This window comes from Cryptomeria japonica, chromosome 3 (assembly GCF_030272615.1).
Source record: "Cryptomeria japonica chromosome 3, Sugi_1.0, whole genome shotgun sequence".
In the NCBI taxonomy this organism is placed as follows: Eukaryota; Viridiplantae; Streptophyta; class Pinopsida; order Cupressales; family Cupressaceae; genus Cryptomeria; species Cryptomeria japonica.
The window spans coordinates 89,894,100-89,918,557 of record NC_081407.1 but is presented as its reverse complement, the minus strand read 5'-3'; positions in this window follow the sequence as shown (position 1 = coordinate 89,918,557).

The following is a 24,458-nucleotide window of genomic DNA, read 5'->3' as shown; positions in this document are numbered from 1 at the left end:
TCGATGGTAAAGGCAGAGACCTGGGTCATCAGTTTGGATCGGTGTTTCGCCATGTTCCCTTATAGTAGCAACACCAGAGCGAGATGTGGTATCATGCATCTCGATAGTTTTTCTTTGATCTCGTGGAGATTAGAGGAGGAGAAGATCGGTGTGTGCATTAACACTGTACCATGGGAGATGTTTCTAGAGAGATTTAGGGCACGATTTCTCTCACCCCAATGGAAGCAGACTCAGGCAGATGAGCTCTATGCTTTACGTTAGCTCAGTTTGTTAGTAGATCAGTTTGAGCACAGGTTCTATGAGCTTAAACAATATGTCAGAATTGGTAACGATGATGTAATGCTTGTTCAACACTTCTTGAGGGGTCTAAATGACCGTATCAGTGGAGGAGTGAGAGTGTTTGAGCTAGCTTTAGTTGAGGTAGCTGTGGTGAAAGCTAGGTTGGTTGAGAAGAACCTTAGTTGTGGACATGGTGGTCAGTCAGGGGTGTAAATAGGGAGTGTTCCTTTTAGTGGACCCAAAGCTCATGGGAACCAGTTCTAGTCAGCTATACCATTTAGGATTCTTCACGCACTAGCTAAAGGTGGACAGCAGCAGCAACAATTATCAAGACTGAAATAGTTCTAGGGCCAGTAGGGTGGCAACTCTCAACAGAGGAGGAAAAGGAATTGGCAGAGGAGCAGATAAGGTCTTCCAGGGTACTCCTCGCAGGGTGCATCTCACGCCCCTAGCAAGGGAAGCTTCCAATAGTCCAGTGGGCCGACTGGAGGTAGAGGACTAGGTAGGGGAGCTTGCTTCTCTTATGGGCAGTTTGGTCATATAGCCACTCAGTATCCTCAGTGTTCCCACCAGATGGGAAGTCAAAGGCTAGATGCATCAGAGTTGACAGTAGGGGATGTAGGTAGATCCCATAGAGTGTTTGCAGTAGTTGATGACTGCCAAGCTAAGCATCAGGGTATAGTTATTCAGGCTGCAGGTGTGTTGCTTAGTATTCCTATCTCTATGTATTATGACTTTGGTGCTTCAGATTCTTTCATTTCTTCATCCATTGTGGACCGGTGTGGGCTCGCCTCTGCTAAGCAGGCAAATAGGTGGTAGGTAGAATAGGCTACCGGGGTGCATGTGTCCATAGATGCTTTTGTTCCCAGTTGTGAGTTGGACCTAGGAACCTTTGTTACTTTTGTTGACCTTTGAGTCATTCCTTTGGGTTCTTATGGAGTTGTGTTGGGGATGGATTGGCTATCATCTCATAGTGCTCATGTATACTGTCGTCAGAAGATAGTAGAGTGTTTAGATGACCATGGCAGGAAAGTCTAGATCATTGGAGTTCAGAGATCGGTATCCTTACGTATGATTTCCGCTATGCAACTTAAGCGGTGTATGCGTCAAGGGTGTCGGATTTTTGTAGTTTCCCTTGAGGATGTGGATGAGGAAGAGAGTCGAGAAATCGCTCTTGATGGTCACCCTATTCTTTGAGAGTATGCAGATGTGTTTCCATTGGATATTCCTGGTATTCCTCCAAAGCGAGACATAAACTTTTGCATTTACTTGGTTCCTAGTGCAGAACCTATTTCAAGAGCTCCATATTGGATGACTACTCAAGAGTTGAGTGAGTTGAAGTTGTAAAAGGAGGAATTGTTGGCCAAGGGATTCATTCATCCTAGTATTTCCCCTTGGGGTGCGCCTATTATCTTCGTTAAGAAGAAGGATTGTTCTCTTTAGTTATGCATTGATTACTGACAGTTGAATAAGCTAACCATATGAAATCGATATCCATTGCCTCGTATAGATTATATTTTCGATCAGGTAAAGGGAGCCAAATTTTTATCTAAGATTGATCTAAAATCAGGGTATCATCAGTTGCGTATTCATGATGTAGACATTCATAAAATTGTGTTTCGTACTCGTTATGGTCACTACGAGTTCATAGTGGTGCCATATGGGTTGATGAATGCACCTTCATTTTTCATGTGCCTCATGAATGGAGTTTTTCGCACCTACCTTGATCATTTTGTCCTTCTATTCTTGAATGACATGTTGATTTATTCTAGATCTATGGAAGAGCATGAGGGGCACTTGCGCCAGGTATTGCAGTGCTTGAGGGAGAATCAGCTTTATGCCAATTTGGTGAAGTGTGACTTCTTCTAATGTGAGGTGAACTATCTTGGTCATGTGGTTTCGGGAGAAGGTATATCCGTGGATCCTTCAAAGATCCAAGCCATTGTTGATTGGCCAGCACCGACCAATGTTTCAGAAGTTCAGAGTTTTATGGGTTTGGCTAGATATTACCATCACTTTGTTCAAGGTTTTTCCTAGATAGGTCACCTGATTACTTCTCTTTAGAGGAAAGGGAAGAAGTTTGTTTGGTCAAAGCAGTGTGAGTTAACTTTTCATACCTTGAAGGAACTCCTTGTCACTGCTCTGATTTTGGCAGTCCTTGATCCATCTAGAGATTTTATGGTATGCACAGATGCCTCTTTAGAAGGTATAGGTGTAGTGCTTATGCAGGATGGACGTGTGGTTTCCTATGAGTCTCACAAAATCAAGTACCACTATCCATTTCATGATTTGGAGTTGGCAGCTATAGTGCATGCATTGGTTAGATGGTGATATTTTCTGTTAGGGCATCTGTTTGAACTGCAGAATGATCACCACAATTTGAAGTATGTCTTCACGCAGCCAAACTTGAATGCTCGACAACAAAGATGGATGGAATTCCTCTGTGAATATGATTTTGAGGTTTGATATATTCAGGGGAAAGAGAACATGGTGGCAGATGCTTTGAGTCATAGGTAGCATGAAGTTTCAACATTGTCTCTTGGAGTAGACTTGAGGGAGATAATTCTTGGAGTTCTTCCTCAAGATACTTGGTATCAGGATGTTAAAGCCATGATGGAGTCTGGAAGGCCATTAGAGGGTAGGTTTTCTGGATATAACCTTAAGGCAGATGGTCTTCTTCATCATCTTGGACAGATTTATGTACCTCCTTTGGAGGGTCTTCATGTTGTGATCATGACTGAGGCCCATCATGCACCTTATTCGGCACATCCAGGTGCCAAGAAGATGCACATAGATCTTAGACAAATTTATCATTGGGCAGTTATGAAATGTGACATTGCTGATTTTTTCTCAAGATTTTTAGAATGTCAACGGGTGAAGGCAGAGCATCAGCACCCGGTAGGGCTTTTACAGCCTAATTTGGTACCGGATTGGAAATGGGGGATCATTTCCATGGATTTCATTATAAGGTTGTCTACCTCTTCACATCATCATGGTGCCATCATGGTCATTGTTGACAGATTGACTAAGGTTTCTTATTTTGTTCCTATTCAATCTTCCTATACGGCAGCTGTGGTGGCATGAGTCTTCCTGGAAGATGTGGTGAGGTTGCATGGGATTCCAAGGTGGATCATTTCTGATAGAGATCATGTTTTTACCTCAGCATTGTGAACCTCACTTCAGCATGTTTTAGGGACTCAGTTGAACTTTAGTTCAACTTATCATGCAGAGACCGATGGTCAGACGGAGTGAGTGAATCAGGTTTTAGAGGACATGCTTCGCATGTATGTTATGGACCAGCAGTTGTGCTAGGAGGATTATATTTATCTAGCAGATTTTACTTATAACAATGGATATCATAGCTCCATAGCTATGTCTCCTTTCCAGGCATTGTATGGTCATTCTTGTCATACTCCTTTGAGTTCAGATCAGTTAGAGGATAGGGTGCGTATAGGATTGAATATCCTTCGTGAGATGGAGCAATAGGTTGAGCGGATTCATGAGCATTTGGTAGCTGCATAGGATATGCAAAAGAAGTATGCAGATTCTCATAAGGTATATTGTCACTTTTTTGTTGGTGACCATGTGTTTTTGAGAGTGCATCTACGGAAGAGTCTGATCCATTATGGAAAGGGTTCTAAGTTGGTACCCCATTTTGTTGGCCCTTTTGAGATCCTTGCGAGGATAGGACCTATTGCCTACCGTCTTGCCTTGCCAGCAAGTCTATCTCGCATGCACGATGTCTTTCATGTTTCAGTTCTTTAACCTTATCATCCTGATGTAACACATGTTCTTGATTGGAACATTTTGTAGGCTGAGGATGAGCAGCTTTCCATGGAGCCTATGCAAATTCTTTAGCATTGGGATTTGACCCTCAGGGGTCATACCATCAACTAGGTAAGGGTCCTATGGGACCCAAATGATGAGACCTCATTGACTTGGGAGGATGTAGCGAAGATGAGAGAGCTCTATTCTTATCTGTTTTAGGTTTCCAGGAGTAAGCCTAGTTTTTGGGGGGGAGAATGTAGTACCCCTCCTCGATCAAACTTGTTCTACTCATATTTTATTGCAGTTTACTTTCAGTGGATACATTACTACTATGTGTTATTCAAACTTATTGATATTATTTCATGCTTTAACAGGATATGTGATGTATGCTTTATTTACAATATTTCAGTACTTGTGATTAGTGTTATTTTTATGGATTATTGTCATGGACTGACACCTTTACCTTACATATGCGATGTGATATTTATATGTTGCTTGTTTACAAGTGTATTGGATGTGAGGGGATGATTTTCCTTCACTCACTCCAGTGAGATAGGGAATGTCACAATTCTCCTTCATCGGTGTCTGTACTGTGTATTCTATATTTGTATATATGCATGTGTGGTTTGATGATGCAGGATATTGCAAGTACAAGTATCGTGTAGGTATAGGGTATCATCTCCACTTGGCTTCACAGGTCTAAGCATGCCTTATTTGTCTGATGGGAGTGGAAGAGATAGTGGTTGACCCTAATTTTACCCTAAGTTACCCTCATGTGAGTGTCGTTAGTTTGTCATCCTTTCTGTTTGTTTGGCCTTTGAGTTTTGTTCATTTGACCTTTTCAGAGTCTTCATTTGGGTTTTCTCAATTTGCATGCCCTAGTGGATTATATTATTTAATTAAGTTTATGTTGTCATTTCATAGTTGGTATATTTAAATTATGTATTATTATGCGTTTCTGATTATGAATTTAATTAATTAAATGAAATAATTAAATTTACTTTGCAAGTTACATTTTAATAGAAATATAATTTTATTTAAATTTAGTGGAAAATAAATAAAATTAACTGCATTTATTGTTCTCTAGATTTAAAAAATAAAAGAAAGAAATAAAATAGAGTTAAATTATTTTCATTAATTGTTTTTAGAAAGTTAATTAAATGGGCATGAGAAAAGAAAAAGAAGGAAACTAATGATTTTTGCAAATTGCATTCTATTTACCTTTTTGTGGAAATTAGAAAGGAAAATAAAATCCTTTTTTATTATAAAATTAAATATTATGTTTTTTGGGGAAAAATACGTTCAACCTAAAAAGTTTAGGTTAAATATATTTTTCTTTTTATTCCTGTGAGTTCACGAGAAGGAGGTGGAGGATTTTGGGAGAAATTATTTTGGATGAATAATTTTTGTTGAAGAAGTAAAAATCGGAGGATTGCTGGTAAGAGGGATTGGCTTGGAAATCTGGTTGTAGGGCTGAGCTCTTCCACAAGTTCTTCTAGGAAAGCTTCACAAGTTGGATAGCCTTTGCCTAGTTTTGTTTTTAAAAAAAATTAAAAAAAATTAGGATGAATCTCCAATCTCAGTCTGTGGAGATTCTTATGTTTATTTATTTCCCTTCTGTGTATTTATATAGCTTTGTTATTTGTGAAATTCTAGGGGGTTATGCTGGCAAAAGTTTGCCTGATTTACCCTCCTTTGTTCCAAATAAATTCTTCCTGTGTGTTTTAGGTTATTCCTGTATGTGGAAAAATTTAGAGTTCTGGTTTAAAAATTCTTCCTATTAGTTAGGGTAAAAGATTTTCCTTTGTAAAGAATTTTGGTATTTTTTTAGCAATCTCTGGCTTGTCTCAGAGATTTAAGTTTTCTGATGGATTTATCTTCCAGTAAATTTTTATGTTTGGACTATAGTTTTATGGAAGAAATTTTATTAAATGTTAAAAAAAAATATATAATATTATCATGCTGTGATTTTTTTAGACTCTATGTTCAAAAAAATTTTAAATAAAAAAAAATAATAAATTGGTGGGGTAGCTTCCTACTGACGGTATGGTAGTAGTGCTACTGTGCGGTACCAATGCTACTGTAAGGTAGGAGCTGCTAGCATAGGGTAGCAGTGCTACCATAGGGTAGCACTGCTACCATAAGGTAGCAGGGCCTACCTTACGGGTAGCATGCTACCATATGGTAGCAAGGCTATAGGTAGACATTAAATTTGCCTTCCTATTCATGCCTCCAGAATGTTATGTTTAATCTATATATATATATATATATATATATATATATATATATATATATATATATATATATATATATATATATATATATATATATATGTGTGTGTGTGTGTGTGTGTGTGTGTATGTATGTGTTTTTAACTATGGCATTTAATTATTTGAGAATTAAAGAATATTGTGGAAATTAGTTTATGTTTTAATATATATATATATATATATATATTTTAATATGAATATATTTTTATGGTATATATTCGGTGAATATATACTCATATACATATATTATATTATTATATATATAATTAATTCAAAATTTATTTAATCTTCATAAAAGCATATATTTAGATTCTTTTATTAATTAATCATGAATATATGTTAGGGGGTTAATTTTTATATGATTAAATTTAGCCTTATTGGACAAATGACAACTCTGCTATTCTTTTATCAATAAAGTTGTATTTTCTAGCTTTCTGGAATAGCTGTATCTGCAAGTATTTAATGTTTTTTAACTGTTTTAGAAAGATTGCCTATTATAGGATCTTAAGTATAAATGGTAGTTTTGATAAAGCATATTTATGTTGTAATTCTGATTTTGAGTTGTTGTCATGTCGTAATGGTTGTTTATACCCCTTGGTTAGGAGTTGTTGTGTAACCCTATCGATGTGAGCCATTGTGTGTTTTGTTCCAGATGGTCAATCCTGGGTTATTGATTTGTGTATCCTTCACTTGTAGTTTGTCAGGATTAGATATGGCTGTCAGTTTTGGCATAGGGTTCTTGCAGAGAGACCGTTCCTGTTAGTTTCCTATGAGAGAGTGGCTTACGAGTGAGGGGCGCACCCAAAGAGGATGGTAGGATAACCCCTTGAAAGTTAGTTAATAAGTGATAACCTAATAAATGATTAGGGGGTGGGTACTTGTAATGTTAATTAAGATATTGTACCTCGCACATGGTTGAGTGCTTGTATAGGCTCAAGATGTTGTGGGAAGGCTTGGAATGGCAAACTTACCACCTTGTCTTCATGAAGGGTTGGTAGGGTCCGCATGATACTTGGATGGAGCCAGGGGATCGAGAAAGGTTACCAGGATAACCTAGGATGGGGGTCAGGACCTATGGAGACCTACCTAGGGTAACCATCTTAAGCTGGGTGTGATGACACTCTCTCTTTAGGGTCACTAGTGTTTTGTGATTTGAGTCACTTGAGTTTCGCAGAATCATGTTGTCTTCTCGTACTTGTCTTGTCATTCTTGTTTGAGGGTCTTCTGCTATCTCCAAGCATGGTGGGGTGGTTCTATTTTGGGATCACATGGTCGGGTGGTAGTGCCACTTCCCATTCGATATCTTTGTTCATACCTTCATGCGAGGATCGGCTTCGCTGGTGTTTCTTGGTTCATGATTCTTGTATCAGCTCATGTTCGTGATTATTGTATATTTGAGACCCATGTGGTCATTGTATCAGTAAACTATGTAACCTTGGCATTATAACTTATGTATTTCATTTGTACTATTGGAAGCCATGTAATTATTGAATATTATAATTTTAATTCAATGGACTATATGTTAATTCAATTACCTTTATTCTTATGTGTAAATGAGTCATTGAGAATAAATATATTGTAACACTTTAAATCTTTCAATATGGAAATCTGTTTTTTGAATATGATTTAATTAATGGCAATTGAGTTTCCCTAATTGGATGGATAATTGGGTTAACATTATGATGTTGTTTTAGTTACGAAGTAATCTTCATTGGTAACCCTTTAGGATGTCAATGTTAGACTTCCGCTTGTGTTATTAAATGTGCAATGTGATAATTAATGCACTTAATCTTTCAAAAAAATAAAAAATTATTTCACCCTTTAGTTTCCTTTTAGTGTGGTTTTCCTTTAGGGTCTCTGGTGAGGCATTACAACTTATGAGAGAGAACCAGAAGTTGAAATGATCATAACTGACCTGGTAAAACCTATACTGGAACATAATGTTGAGCCAATTACCCTGATAGTATTAGAAAAATCAACAGTAACTGAAGATCAGAGCAGACAAACAGAAAATCAGACGACTCCTATGTGCGTAAGTTTGAATTGTTTAGAAGATCAAATCATTGGAGACAAGAGCAAAGGAGTGATGACAAGGAGAATGTTGGTAGCTGATGAGGTATGCTTAATTTCTTAAATTGAATCGGCATCAATAGTTGAAGCATGTAAGAATAAATATTGGATGAAAGCAATGGAAGAGGAATTGGATAATATAGAAAAGAACAACACATTGACTTTAGTTCCCCAACCTAAAAATAAGAATATTCTTGGAACTAAATGGGTTTTTAAGAATAAAATGAATGAAGATGGACAAGTTGTGAGGAACAAGGCTAGATTGGTTTGTAAAGGATATTCTCAGGAGGAAGGAATTTATTATGATGAATCCTTGCTCCGGTAGCTAGGATTTTGAAGTATGGTTTATGGTTTAAGATGACTTTATACTATGTACATATATAGATGCAGATTGGGCTAGAGATATAGGTAACCAGAAAGGCACATCCAATGGAGTTTTCTTTCTTGGAAAGAAACTTGTTTCATGGATCACCAAGAAATAGTCATGTACTTCTTTATCTACTGCTGAAGCTGATTATGTTGTTGTTGCTACTAGTTGTACACAAGTTCTATGGATGAAGAAAATATTGAAAGATATAAGGGTAGATTGTAATGAATCGATAGTTATTCACTGTGATAACTGTGCTTCTATTGACATATCAAAGAACTCGATATTTCATTCAAGACAAAGAACATATCAATCAAGTACAATTTTTTGAAGGAAAAGGTTGAAGCAAATGAAGTCAGATTGGTTTATGTGAACATTAAAGAGAAGATAGAAAACATCTTCACTAAACCTTTGCCCAAGGAATCATTTGAGTACTTTAAAGATAGATTGAGCGTCTCTGCGCCTCTGATTGAGACTTAAGTGATGTTGATTGGCATCAGTCCAATATATATTATCATAACTATCATTCATTCTGGATTAATGAGATGGTGATAATACTCTGGGGGAGTAGTCATTTATGTGGTTCAAAGAATATATGGTTTTTCTTTGATGTTTATGTCAGATTTCTGGCATTGATGTGAAAGGGGGAGAGATATACATGTGAAAATAGAGCTTAACAGAGATATCAGTCAAAGGGGGAGGAATAGAATTTCAAATTGTTTGTATCCCATTGGGGGAGTTTGGTTCAGATCTATGGATGGTTAATTGGTATAGAGATAATTGGTTCAAAACTTCATTGATATATAATTTGTGGGAGATTGTTGGATGTCTTCCATTGGGGGAGACTTGTTTGGAATTTCTTGGCACTCAGATGTTTTTACATCTAGTGTTCCCATCAATGCCAAAGGGGGAGATTGTTGGCAATTTGGAGGAATTGATTATGTGTTTCATTAATGTCAACACTAGCTTGTTTGGCTGTGTACCGAGTTCCAGTAGAGTGGTTGGACTTTGATGATGATCAGGAAAATTTTCTTTGGTATGCTCTGATTGGTGGAATTGGTTTGGTTTGGTTATTCATGTTATTCAGATGCATGTCACATTTAGTTGGTTTGGGATTTGGTGATCCGGAAGCTATGATATGTTCTAGTAAGCATTTTGGTTACCGGTAAGGGTTTTACAGACAAAGCTTTGTTGAAGATCTTTTGATGAATTAGATAAGTGGTGTTGGTGCGACCTATAGAAGGTTTTTTAGGATGCTGATGGTTATCATGTTCATGTTCCATTTGATCCATGGTGTTGCATTTAGCATGGGACCTAATGCTATTCTATGATATTCTTTTAGGTTATAGACTGGTTTATGTAATGTGTTGGTGGATACTCTCGATGCATTAGCCATTGAATTTATTATTTGGTTAATATTGTTTCGGTCTTAGGTCGACTTGGATTATTAGTTTATGAGTTTATGTAATGGATATATTGTATTATCTTTTAGGTTTCTGACCTAATTGTTTAGGTATCGGGTTGGTATAAATATGATGTAAGATCTCTTTTGTAGATTGTGGTCATGGGTTATGGGATTATCTATGTGTGAATAAGGTTGTAATCATATGCAGAGGATTTGGTCAATGATTGGTGATCAAATTGGGTTTGTGTAAGAGGTTTAAGATCTTCAGTATTGACCTTAACCAAAACTGTACTCAGACATAGGAGATGTTATTCTTGTAGTTCATTCTTATTTCTAGATTGTAGTCCGAAGACATTTTGTAGTAAGTGAGGCTCCTTTTGTGATGAGTAGTGCGCTCTAGGTTGTTGGTCTTCCTGCATGTGCAGGCCCCTTATATGTAATATTTATTCATCTAATCAGTGGATAGATATTGTGCGTCTCCAATCCCACTGTGGTTTTTCCTCATTGAGGTTTTCCATGTATAAATCTGTGGTGTTTTTTGTGGTTGCATTATTACTTATTGTTATCTTCTTATATGCATACCGGTTGTTAAGTTGTTGTGATAATAAGTTTAAAATTAATCATTCTAGTAGAACACTGATTCACCCCCACCTCTCAGTGTTCTTGGATTCCAACATAATATGTTGGGGAAAATAAACTCATGAAAATCTTTGAAACAATATATATATATGTATGTATGTAAGGAGCTAAGAGTGACAATATTTGTGGGATTGATTTCTCTAAGTTATATCAATGAAAAATTAATATAGATTACTTTTTCATAATCTACCCAGTAGGAATGAGGGGCTATGCTTCCCATTTATACATATCTCAATATAGTTATGTTTTCTCTTCAACAATCAAAAGTGCTAAAAAATGTCTCTTTCTAATGACCATGGGAGATTCATCAAAAAATGAGCAAAAAATATTGTAATTATATTGGTAGCTCAACCCCTAAGACCACACCTTTTTTATTATTTTAGAGGACCCAATGTAATAGAGAGGGCATTCTTAACTTCTCAATCCAAATAAAATACAAGATGTTTCAATCATCTTATTTAAAAACAAATATTGAAAAGAAGAAATAGAAGGAGAAAACACTATAAAAATAGCCCCAAAATATTTATAGATAAGTAGGGAGAATTCTAAAATTGGAATGTTCTTTTTCTTGGATAACTTCTAGTCATTTCCATTTTTCTATAAAATTTTCTCTCTCTAGAAAATTCCATATTTTATAGAAAATCTTATTCCTCTAGCATCCCCACTTAATATTGGTTAGAATATGAGAAAGAAGATACAAAGAAGAGGGGACCATTATAACATTGTCACCCCTTAATGTTTACCTCTAGCATACCAAGAGTTCCTTTTAATTTCATAAAAAATGGCCTCTATCATACTCTTAGTAAATATATCAGTTGTTTTTTTCTTTACTTGGACATAATTATAGATTAGCAATAGTTGTGTAAACATCAAAAGTGTTGAAAGTATGAGATTTAGCTTGACCAAAATGTTATGGTGAAAAATTTAGGGTCTCACCAATTAAGATATTAAAACCACTAATCTTACCAAAGGGACCATTACATTAAAAAAGGAGGTGAATCCAATAGATCTAGCAACAATTCAAATAAGAAAAGGGCTAAAATAGTAATTAGATTCACTTGTTTACTTTTTCGCCCCTTTTTGAGTTGAAATTTGGATGTAAATTGTGAGTTAGGGTAAAACAATGGACAATTAAAATGAAACTATATACACCTAAAAATGACTAAAAATAATTAAATAAATATTAATTATTTATTTAATGGATTTACTCTCCTATCAATGAATAGATTTAATAATTTATTTATTTGATTCAATCGTCTTATTCCTCTAAAATAAATCATTAATTAAATATTAGTTATTTAATTAATAATCCAAATTCATCATGATTTTTCTGAAGTCTATCCTAATTAAATAATCTTAATTATTCAATTATGCATCTAACCTAAGTCTTCAATCCTGAAATCCATGTCACTTTTACATTTCATCTCCCACATCATCATGTCATCTCATCACCATTTGGCTAAAATAAATAAATATTATTTGAATATTTAATTACCTAATTATATTTAACATCTTCTATATCAAAAGGAAGTGGAACTTTATGTGGCATCTCACATCCTATTCTTTCTCCACTCATACTATTTTCTCCCCTATAATGCCCACCAAAATACCCTAGAGAAAATAAACCAAATTTTACTAACAAAAAGAGATAATCTTTTTTCTTTTAAGATAACCATTACAACTACGCTATTACTAGTATTTATTAATGAAACATTACTACCATTATTCATCAATGCATCGTTAAATATATACATGAATACATAAATCAACAAGAACATATACATAGAATCATATTATGCAAGCAGAACAACCATTTAACCATTAACATAACTCTATATAAACTCATACAATTCAAATCCATTCCCTAGGGTATCTCAATGTCACTACGTGACAAAATCTTAACACATCACATATTCATTTTAGAGCATCATATTCTATTATCCATCTATTCATTTACTTTCCATACAACTGTGATAAATCCTTAACACATATGCATAAATTAGTCACATAACATACTCTTTAGATTCTTTTAGAAACTACCAAATCAAATACTCCTAATATCCATTCTATCATTCATCATAAAAGTAGCATAGATAATATAACCATTCTCTTTAAAAAGACTAGAATATCCTTTAAGTTTTTACTACAAATCTCTAAGACAAGAAGCTCAATCTCCTAAGCAACATAATTCATCACACCTAAATGATTTCTAGTAATTAAACAAAGTCTATAACAACAACTACTAATCTTTCATCTTAGATTTTCCTTAAGGTCATACATACAATTCTATCTTACAATTTCACATAATACAAACATATAAATACTATCTCTTTCTTTCACATCAAACTATACTCTAACATTACATAAATTAGTATCCAATACATCAATGAATATACAATGAGATCTCCTCCTAAACTACTACATAATATTCCCTTTCAATTACATCAACAAATACATGAGGATACATAACTTAGGGGCACATAATCTCATCTCCAAATACAAATCATCATTATAAAATGTTTTCTATTCCAAGTACATAGAAATCAGCTTCAAAGAATATCCACATAATGAAGAATCCAATAATCCAATCTACGCATGCTAACATCCAAGAAGAACAATATCTCAATGGAAGAAGGTATCAAACCACCTGAACATGTAGAACCAAATAGGAACCACCCCCATGCTATTAGATGACATGGGGTTCCAACACTCACTCAAGACCTAGGTTGACACCTAACAACCATCAAACTCAACATAGCGCATAATGAACTCAACACAACAATAATCACATGACAAAACAAGGCTTAAATCAACAATAAACTCTTGTAGAGGCATACACTAAATCATGGCATATGGACATGGTTACATGTAGGAAAGGAGTGTCATCACATGTTGTCCTCATATAGAAAGAAATATGGCCATCCTTACTAGTCACGCTTCTATGTAATAGCCTCACAAAGTTCAGGAAGATATGCACCCATGGTAGGCATTTATTCTATTGTCACAAAGAAGAGAAATCCATACTCCTAAGAGTCATACAAGCTACCCTCACAAAAAAAGGATGAAAACAATTCCTTAATAGACATGTGGACCCATCTCAACCTATATGAGTACAAGGGAGGTCAGCTTGCCATCTCATATGACCCAAACCAAATATAATTATCTTATTAGGTGAAACCCAAACCCAATCAAAACTCCCAATGTGCCCTAGCAGTTTAGGTGCCAAGCAACGTAACTCACGTGACCTTAGTCATCACAAGGAGGCCCACTCCCCCCAATCATATGCCAAGACATAGGGTAACACATAAGAAAATACAACACAATAATATCATAAATCTCAACATGGAAAGCATCCAAAATTCACTACAAAACTGATACAATGGTATCACAAAGATAGTCATCAATAGACACTTAGCAAGGATCAAGCCATAAGCTCATAATGCCAAAATTAAATAATAAAGAGAGCCTCAAGAATGTCAAATACACATAAATATGGGAAATACGTGAATCCAATAACATAGAATGATCTTCCAGAGTGAGGCACAACATAACCTCTCATTGGAGCTATAATTAACCATCCTCAACAACAAGGAAACACTCATCTTGCTGGAGCAACAAATCAAAACCTCAATGGACAAGCACAAAACCACTTGCCAGAGCCCAAATGGATTCACACGCATCACAAATGAATTTCACAGTGCCCCAAAACCATCAAACATAATAAAATAAGCCTCTGGAATGAAGACCAAGCAGAGAAATCAACTTAGGGACTCAAAAACTAACTCAAAAATCTGCTGACACTAATTTGGCATTGTTGTAGCCCATAATAGCACTATTGTAACATGGGACCAACTCATGAAAAATGGGATAGAAAGATACTCAAATTTGCCCAGATTTGGGCACGGGCCTTACAATAGCGTCAATACGACCTAGAAGTCATTAAAAGCTAATAAGAAACCAAAACAAAGCTTTGTTAAGGATAACAATACAACACATCCAAGAATTCCAATTTATACCGACAATAACCTACACATAAAAGATTACAGACATAGCCACTTCATATCTAATCAAATTAAAAGGACACAAGGCAGGGTATGCAACAACAAATAAACCTCACAAGACCAATCATTACCACAATACATTCACAACCAACGTATAATCAACATATCAACATACACAAATGCCCTTTTCTGGCAATACAACACGCAGATTCATAAATTCATATATTAATCTTTTTTCCCAAAATATTACTCCCAATTATTGATAATAGAATAATCATTCATTCCCAATTATCCCTAAACAATCTTTTAGAAGTCACGAAGAAAACAACTCTTTTCAAAAATCAAAATGCAAGAATGGTAAAAGATCTCCAACCTAGAAGTAGAGTGATGGTAATGAAATTGTAGAAGAGCAAGAATACAAACCAACAAGCTTTCCAAAATCCAACCCAACCAAACGATTCTCACTCCAAGCAATTATAAAATCCAAAAGTCACAGAAAGATATCGAGAAGCACCCCCACAAAAATGATCACAAAGCCAAAAAAATAGAATCTTATTCAAAACTACAGAAGAATCTCTGCCCATCAAAATATTCCAATAAAATATATTATATACCAACCCCTTTCCAAAAATTAAGGTATGAATAATATTATTTACTTACCCTCAAATCTTAACCAATAAAATAATAGGGTAGGTATAAACATAATATTTAATTACTCAATGAGTAAAAAGAGAATGTAATAATAATAATATAATAAACAATAATAATAAATTAAAGCCTAATAAAATAAATCAAAGGCAATATAAATGAATGCTCCAGTTAGATATAAAACCACAATTAATATAAATAAATAAACAAATATTTAAATAATATTATCCTCACAATCACAACTCCTAAGAGGGCCAATCATAACAAGGCGTAGGTACATAAATAATAATAAATAAACAAACAATCAAAATAATAAATAATTAGATAAACAATAAATAATCAAATAATAAATAAATATTCAATAAAGAACATAAATAAATAAATGTATGGATAGACATAAATACCCATCCACTAGTTAAACAATAAATAAATAATAATCCAATAAATCAAAAGCTCAAAAAATAAATCAAAACCAATATAAATAAATAATAAATAACCAATAAAAAGATGAGCCAAAAATAAATAAATAGATAAACAATAAACAAATAATTAAATGTACAGATACATATAAAATAATCAAATAAATAATAAATAAATATATGGATGTACTGATAAGCATAAATACTCAGTTAATATAATTCCACCAATTTAAGTATTAATTAATTATAAACTCCCAATAAATAAATATATATAAATATATTGTATGCATACTAACCATTATTTAATAATTTACGCCAATTGCTATAAGCAGTAATTTGATTAATTAATTGGTGGAGGAGCACCTAGGACTTAGGCTAGTAGTTTTCTCAATTTTGGCTTGTACTAATCCTAGCCAAGTCAGTAGTGAATAAGGACTCCAGGAGGGTCCAAGAGTTAGTGTTTTGAGTCAATGTAGGCCTAGGTTGAGTTCATTCTTCTTAGGTTTGCATTTTTGTGTAAATAGTGGATTTGAGTAGGTAATTGACCTTCTTGATGGTCAAAAATGTCAAAAATTCATTAGGGAGGATTAACTTAGCCTTAGGCATGTTTTAAAAGTCATGTGTGATGACTTAGAATAGGTCTTATAGGTTGGAAAGACTAAAAAGTGCAAAAGTGCAAAGTTGCAAAAAGTTGTCATGAGAACTTTTATCCTGAATTGGTTAGCGATGGACTTAGGGATTTTCCAACGCCCTAAGATGACTTCACACATGGGAAAAGATATAAGTACCCTCTTTTGCATGAATACCAAGGTTGGTGAATGTTTTTTTGTAAGTTCAACAATCTGAAACTACTCATTTTCAGACTAGTTGGTAGCATTTTGGCTTGATTTTACTCATTTTATAATTGAAAATGGATTGAATCCATTGATCCATCAATGGTTTGAGTTTTTATAGTGCTTTACAGTATTTTTGGTTCCATTTCAAGCTTTGTAGATAGTTTTCATTAGTGTTTTCTTGCTTTAGCTTGTAAACAACCAATTTTGGCTTGTATATAGCAGTTTTTGTAAAAATGGTTGCCCCATGAATTCCACACATGCTCCCATCATTGATTGTTGTGACATGAAGGGAAACCACCTATAAAGTGTACATATGTAGGGACAAGTGCTGGAGAAGAGTTTCAATATGACTGTCACCTTGTTCTAGGCGAGTCTAGGAGCAACCCGGCTAGAGGAAATAAGGTGAAAATGATGTGCAAAGTGCAGAGGTGAATGCCAAATCACCATCTAAGCTTTTGGAGAGGTCCATGAAGTTGGGAAAAAGTTTCCAATGCAAGGAGAACCCTGAAAAGGTCATTTAATTCTCAAACCCCAACTTGACCAGTCACTGCCAGCTAGAAGGCCTAGAAACCCTTCAAAACCCTCATTTTAGGGTTAGCATATTGTACGGTGGAATAAGGAGCCACAACCATAAAAATCTCTTGAGGTTAGATGAACCATTGAAGAAAAACCAAACTTTCTAGGGGGTCTTTTGGACCATTTTCACTCAAGCCCTAAAAAACCGGTTTTAGGAGGCCTAATTGGGCTAATTCCTTGTAGCCCTTTTCTAGGCAAAATATTGATATCGGTAAGAAAGAAAATGGTTGCAAACCTCAAATGGACCCTAAATGCATTCAAAAAATAAAATAAGACACCTCCACACCTCTACATCATCTCACAATGGTAGGGGCTCAACTTGACAAATTGAAGCCAAGAAGCCATAATTGAGCACATGGGAAGCACTATGAATTGGTAGGGTTCTTAACCAAAAAACTTGAAGAAAACACATTGGAGAGGTAAAGAGTCAATCCCTAGAAGAGACTAAGAAGGACTTGGAGGTATACAGAGCAACTAGGCCTGGTGAGTTGGTGGAATTGAGCAACAACACTAGGTGAAGTGTTGAGCAAACTAGGTGAACCCCACCATTAATTTCCATAATTCCAAATAACCAAGAAAATATAAATTCATAAAATAAACATTAATGGATAATAGTTCTCTAAGAATAATAATCACACATTAATAATAAATATTAATGTAATCCATTAGTATTGATAAATTATATAAATGAATTAGTTATTAATTAGTAAATAATCGCAAATTCGCAAGGCAACCTGTCATAAGGTTGAACAACATACCACATGACACAGACCAATGACTCAAGCCAAGACACTAATTGACAAGGGTATCAACTTAAGCCTAGACTATCAGAGGGAAACACATGCTAGGTCCAACAACTTGCCTTTTGGATAAAGACACGTTCAGACCCGTGAGACTAGGTGGAGTCGATGTCTGGTACCTACAATCCTGCATCCACCACTAAACACAATACAATATATATATATATATATATATATATATGTATGTATGTATGTATGTATGTATGTATGTATGTATGTATGTATGTATGTATGTATATATACATATACATATACATATACATATACATACACAGATATACATATATACATATATATATATATGTGTGTGTATATGTATATGTATATGTATATATGTATATATATGTATATATATGTATATATGTATATGTGTATGTATGCAGGAAAAGTGGGCTGATAAAACTCAATATGTGAAAATATTGCTAAATACTTGTCCACACACACACACAGGACTTCTTGGTGCAAGCTATGGAGTAACGCGGTATTACTCAGCCTCCCAAGGTGGGTCCCATGGTTCTCTATCTCACAATGTCCCTCAAACCAATATTTTTGCTCTCAGATCACTGAGCAAAATGGTTTAGGGATGGCAAATGCAAGAATGAGGGATGTTTTGATAGATTTTAGAATGAAAGGTATGCTAAGCTATGTATGATTCTAGAAATGCAATAAACTAGATGATAAGATGACAAGGTTAGTATGAATACTATCCTAACATGATATATTTAGTCTATGATTGAGCTGAATGATAAAGAAAGTATTCTAAACATGCATATTTAGATTAATTTCTATTCTAAAGAGAGGCTAAATGATGAACATAAAATGATATATGAGAGCTTTAAATGTATTTGAGCATAAGTGTGATACTACAAATTTGGAGGATATGATTGTTAAAAATGGAGGAATGAGAGCTCTATTTATAGCAAAAATAGGGCAATGGATGGTCAGGATTGAAAAAGTTGATCAAGGGTTGAGTTTGAAAGTTGGGGATCCATGTTTGTAATTGGCACTAATGAAATGGTGACAAGTGTCAACATAGGGTTGGGTTGAGAGAAGGGGTTGGAGACATTAAATGCCTAAGAAGACGTCATGGTTATCTAGAGGGTAAGGGTCAAGCTTAAGTTAGGTTTACCCAATGGATTAAGAGTTAATCCAAGGATAAACCTTTGTGCAAATGATTAACAGATAATCATGGTCAAAGCATTAAAGGCCTGATGAGACCCTTGGGTTGGGTGAAGGTTGAGTTAAAACAAATTCTTTAACCATGTAAGAGGGTTTGAGTTAACCATTAATGGTTATTGAAGACTTTGGGGGATTAAGTGGTTGAAGGTTGGAAGCCTTTAATGGTTATCAAAGACTTTGAGGAATTAAGTGGTTGAAGGTAGGAAGCCTTTAATGGTTATCAAAGACTTTGAGGTTGGAGAAGTGACTTCCCTTTGCTTAGGGATGTGACAAAGTTTAGAAGATGGGTTAGGCTAATTAGAAGTGATTAGAAGAGTCTAGAAGGGTTTAGAAAGGGGTTTAGGATGCAAGTGGGAGATGTAGGAGAATGCAAGTGGATGGAGGGATAATAGGATTTAATTGAATTAAATGATTTAATTCAATTTGGTTGCAACTTGGGGAAATTAAATAAATTAGATTTATTCAATTTAGGATAACTATTTAATTAAATTTGAATATAATTAAAAGTGGATAGGGGGGTTTAATTGAATAAAATGATTTATTCATTAAATGGGTATAGTGAATTTTATTTAAATAAATTGAGTAATTTACTTAATAAAATAGAAGAATGTGGATAATTTAATTAAATTGGATATAATCAAATAGAGAAATGAACATAAAATATTCATTTAGAAATGGTCATTTTTATACGTCTACATTTTTCCCCTCTTTGAAGTGACGTGTGTGCACATGTTATTTCAAAGAAAATGATATGTTTTTGTGATTTATGATCAAATGCAATTTTTGTGTCGCTCTTATGATTTGCCAGTCGTGCCCTGGATTTGATTTGATGTGTGCCGCCCCAGATTCGATATTTGATGGTGATGCCCCCTCGGGAGATGAATCAATATTTTAAAATTTTTTGATTTAATTTGATGAGTTGCGTATGATGTGTATGATTTCGTGCATGTGAAATGTGTGCAAATTGATTCATCTCCCGATAAGTTACAAATGTTTTGGTATAGGGGAGACCACGACCATATTACAGGTCCATTCAGCTAACCCTAATTTCATTTTCCTCCTATAAAAGGGGAAAAGAGCTTGAATTAGATTCATTTGTGCTTTGTTGACTTTGGAGAAAGAGAATTTGGTCTACAGAGAAAATGCCAATTCCTTATCATAGACACCGTTTCGAGCACGTTCGGAGGTACCGGAGACCTGCAGCGTATGGACCATCAGTAAGTCAACATTTTTGACCCACTTTTGATTTTTTATTTGGTCATTTTTAGTCATTTTTTGATTTTCAAAGTTCGGTTTTTATGGTTTAGCGCGTCTAGGGCATAGATTAGCGCATACGAAGTTTTAAGTAGCGCATCCAGTCGATTATTAGGGTCGCATCCAAAATAGATAGGATAGCGCATAGGAAATAGAGGTTAGTGCATAGGCTGAGAATAGCGCATGGCAACCGTCGGGTAGCGCGTAGGGTTAGTAGGTTAGCGCGTAGGGTAGACCTAGCGCATAGGGGTTGCAGGGGTTCGCATAGGTAAGGGGGTTTAGCGCTTAGGGTTAACCTAGCGCATAGAGTCAAACAGGTAGCGCCTAGGAGGGATAGATTAGCGCGTAGAGTCAGTCTAGCACATAGGGTAGGTTAGGTGGTGCATGGGGGGAAAAACAGCCTAGCACGTGGGGGAGTTTTAGCACAGTGGGGGTCTGTTTTAGCGCATCTAGAAAATTTTTGCGAGATGAGCCGATTTGTAAATTTGTTTTGCATCGTGCTATCATGATTTTATGGATTTGTTCAATATGAGTGTCAGTATAACTTGTTTTGATTTGTGATATTTCAAGTTATGTGTAGATATCAATGTGTTGTTTTGATCAAAATATGATTTGTTTGCGTACCGTGTTGCAAGTTCAATGTGTGAAGCTTGATTTGTGTTACAAGTTGATATGGGTTGGAAACTTGAGTTGTTTTACAAGCTAATATGGGTGGGAAACTTGAGTTGTTTTACAAGTTTATGTGATTTTGGAGACTTGAGTTGTTTTACAAGTTTTGGTATGGTTTTTGAGAACCTGAGTTGTTTTACAAGTTGATATGAGATGATAGGATTTTGAACTTGATGTAGATGAGAAAATTGTTTCATGTTGTTGATATAAGTTTGATTTTGATATCTTTGTTTTGATGTGGAAACTGATATTAGATTTGTTTTGCATGTTTGATAGGAGCGATTAGGTGTGGTTCAGTCGTGGGAGAGATTTCCCAGACTATGGACATTGATACCATGATTGTCGCAGGCTGATCTCGATATTATCGAGAGATGTGGTTTGACTTCCCTCTTGGATATGCCTCGGTTCACTATGAACCGGGGGCTACTGATAGCACTTGCGAAGAGGTGGCACAGTGATACGAACACCTTCCATTTTGCCACTGGAGAGATGACAGTCACACCAGAGGACTATTACAGGATCCTGCACATCCCTGTAGTAGGGGCACTACTACCATATGAGCAATCGGAGGAGGGTGGGATAGAGGCACTACGTCGCATTTTCTAGGATGATACAGTCTGCAGCTATGAGATCCCATGGCAGGAGTTTTTGGACCTAGATTATGCACCGCTGCCATCTGTACTAGCAGGGTTCATTGGTGGATTCCTTTGTCCTGATCGCAGGTCAAAGGGATTCTCGGTGGGATGGGGGTTGGTTTTGGAGGAGACGGTCACACAGGGCCGATGGTTTTCATGGGGATCAGGTATGCTGGCCCATCTATATAGGGGTTTACATGAGGTGGTATACCTTGGTTATGGCAGTTTGTCAGCTGGCATGACACTGTTATAGGTATGGTGCTGGGAGCACATTCCAGCGGCGAGGCCACTAGCAGATAGAGATAGGCCTGTGGGGTGTGTATATGCCTATGGATACAGGGGTCTAGTTGTCCAGCGTAAGTTGGGAAAACTAGAGCATTGGAGGAGAGTGTTGGATGATATAGATATGGTCACCTAGCAACCGTACACAGGATGTGAGGTGTGGGCGGAGGATGGGCTGGAGATGCCCTTTGTATTTATGACTAGATACTTGATCAGGAGGACCCCGTTTGTTATCAAGAGGTTTATGGTGACTCGAGTTTTGAGGCAGTTTGGGCGCCAGCAGGGTATTCCACGGGGAGCGTGCCTATATGCACAGCGGTGGTAGGATGTGGCTAATTGGGGGCCGACCATTGATAGTGGAGTGGCGGTGGAGGAGTTTGTGGGGTTAGCAGGGAAGATATGGGATTATGCCCCTGAGATTCAAGATGCGGGCATGACGGATGAGTTTGCTCTATTGTTTGTTGTGCGGGCGGTGGCCAGAATATCTGATCCTGAGGAGATGAGGCTAGCCTTTGATTCGGATGAGGAGGAGCGAGATGGGGGAGACGACAGAGATGATGGGGATGATGGAGGAGGAGGATGAGGGAGAGGAGCCAGAGGGAGGAGGGAAGATAGAGGGAGGAGAGGGGATAGAGGTGTGGATAGAGCAATGAGACAGGCGGTGATAGACAGGGGGAGAGGTGGATTGGCTATTAGAGCCGGTGGAGAGGGGAGAGTGGGGGAGGTGTTAACTGCAGTGGGGGGTGATGATGAGGCGAGGCGACCGGCTCAGAGGAGGAGGACAGATGTGCTCCCACCTCCAGCACCAAGGATAGGCCGAGTGGGAGGGGTTCCTCCAGCACAGGTACCGTTACGGGTTCGGGTCCGAGGTCATATGGAGGATGCTCAAATGCAGACCTTGCAGGTTACTATACAGTAGCTGCAGGCACAGATTTTGACCTATCAGCGACAGATTTCTCAATTGACCACTGAGCGGGACACTGAGATAGAGTGGAGGGGGTGAGCGGAGGAGGTAGTGTTGAGTATGCAGAGAGCGGCGGTGGGTGGTCCGATGAGAGACACCCTGAGAGAGCTAGCGTTGAGAGCTCAGGAGGCGGAGTATTATAGGCGGCATTATGAGGCTGCAGTACCCAGGGATCGCCAAGTACAGAGTTTTGCACAGTCGAGATCTAGTCGATCTCGAGATACTGGGTCGCGATCTGAGAGTCGAGGTGTTACGGGGCCACTGAGATAGGACCCTCCTGGGGATCTAGGGGCAGGTGCATCTGGAGCGAGACCATCTCTGTCAGGGGATAGTCATACTTGGGAGACATGGTCTCTATTGTATTTTTGAGCATTGTATTCTTTGTACTGGACACAGTGTTTGACACATTTTGTACATTTGGATCATTTTGAGATATATATATATATGGCACCATTTGCTTTGATCATGTGATGTGTTTATATGGATGCATGTGATGTGGGTTATTTCATTACTTTATGATGATGCAATGTTTAAATAGATGATATAATGTAGGATGCAAGATGTATGCTTTTATATGCTGTGAGATGTATTTTGAAAATGAGATGTATGTTTTGATATGCAACTAAATGTAAAATGATATGTAAATATGTTAAATGATATGTAACTATGTTAAAATGATATGCAGCTAATTGTAAAATGATATGCAACTATGTGTTTGGAGCATCCTCATTCTGCATTTGCCATCCAATATAGCCATTTGTTTGCTTTCTTTGTAGATATCATCATTTGAGCATTTATTGATTTTTGGATATGTTGAAAATTTATACAAGCATAATGGTATAATTGAACCATAATGACCTAAGAAAAATTTACATGATATTTGATTTTGCAATATAGCACAAGCGTCAAGGTATAATTGAACCAGGATGACCTGAGTGCGTATTGCGTAAATAGACAAGATTAGATCATTTGTATGCGTGAAGTGGAATTAGGCCTTCAGTGATATTTGGCGTATCACGTCTTGAGGCAAGTATAAACACAGTACAAGTGATTGCCTCCCAGACAGAAGACTAAGAAAATATTGGAAGTTCCTCTTGATCTCTAGAGATAAGGAAGAGAATCCAATAATTCAAAAAATGCAAAACTAGTCAAGACTTTATGCTATAATGCAACATCCAGTACTTCAGAAAATCATCCATCCTTGGTATTTCTGTGAAATGGTTTGTTTTGTTTTTTCGATGAAGTGTAGTGTTGGTTGTTGGATGCCATGCTTTTGAGTTTTTGCAATAGTTTTGATGTCTTGAATATGTGCAAGTTTTTGAACAAGTTAATGCCCCTAGCTGAGTGTGCCTCTTGATATGATCATGTACAGTGATTTCTAAGCCATGGTGGAATGC